Raw genomic sequence first — 1,167 nt, 5'->3', positions numbered from 1 at the left:
CAGGGGTGCTCTTAACCTCTGAGCCATCACTCCAGCCCGCAAAATGTTCTTATACCAGGTGATTTGGTCACCACAATAAATCCTGTGTACCAATGAATNTTTTTATCACTTTTTTCCAGTTTACAGATTCTAACCCTACAGGACAGATGAACTCACAAAAATACCCAAATATCAAAAGGAGTCAGGTATAAGATATTCCAATTCTAGCTTCTAATGTATAGACCCATTGCTCAGTAAAGAGCCTGGGCCATAATGTTCAAAAATTCATTTTTTTTTTCTGGGTTCAAGGCCAGCCTGGTCTACAAAGTGAGTTCCACTACAGACAGGGCTATACGGAGAAACTCTGTCTCAAAAACAAACAAACAACCCTAAATTTGGAAACTTGAATCCATACTGTGTGTATTTATATATGTATGTACGGATGCAGAGTTGACATTTGTTTTAGGTTGGCTATGGTACNCTGTACCATGAATACCTCCCTGTTTAAAATCATCATGTCTTTTGTAGTATATGCTTTCATTTCCAGTTATCTCTCTTTAGCCTCCAAATACCAGGTTAACGAAAAACACAGTCTTTGTGGGTCTTTTCCTTTGAAGTAGTATAAAAGCAGTTTCCCAATTGAGTATAATAATTTGAAAAAAAAAAAAAGTTTTGAGTGTTTTGTTTTTTGTTTTTTTTTTTTTGGTTTTTCGAGACAGGGTTTCTCTGTGTAGTCCTGGCTGTCCTGGAACTCACTCTGGTAACCAGGCTGGCCTCGAACTCAGAAATCCGCCTGCCTCTGCCTCCGGAGTGCTGGGATTAAACGCGTGCGCCACCACGCCCGGCAAGGTTTGAGTTTCAGTGATGACAAAAATTATGCTTAGGAAAAATAATCAGGAAACTTTAAAAATCAAATTATTCATCTTTTCTAGTAGCTTCTCTAACTTAAAAAATACACTTTTTGGGGCTGGTGAGATGGCTCAGTGGATAAGAGCACCCGACTGCTCTTCTCACAACCATCCGCAACGAGACCTGGCGCCCTCTTCTGGAGTGTCTGAAGACAGCTACAGTGTACTTACATATAATAAATAAATCTTAAAAAAAAAATACACTTTTTAAGCAGGGTGGTCTATGACTGTAACACTAGCATTTGGCAGGTGTTGAAAGGAGTTCAAGACCAGCCTGGAC

Source organism: Mus caroli, chromosome 3 (assembly GCF_900094665.2).
Source record: "Mus caroli chromosome 3, CAROLI_EIJ_v1.1, whole genome shotgun sequence".
NCBI lineage: Eukaryota > Metazoa > Chordata > Mammalia > Rodentia > Muridae > Mus > Mus caroli.
This window is presented reverse-complemented; position numbering follows the sequence as displayed.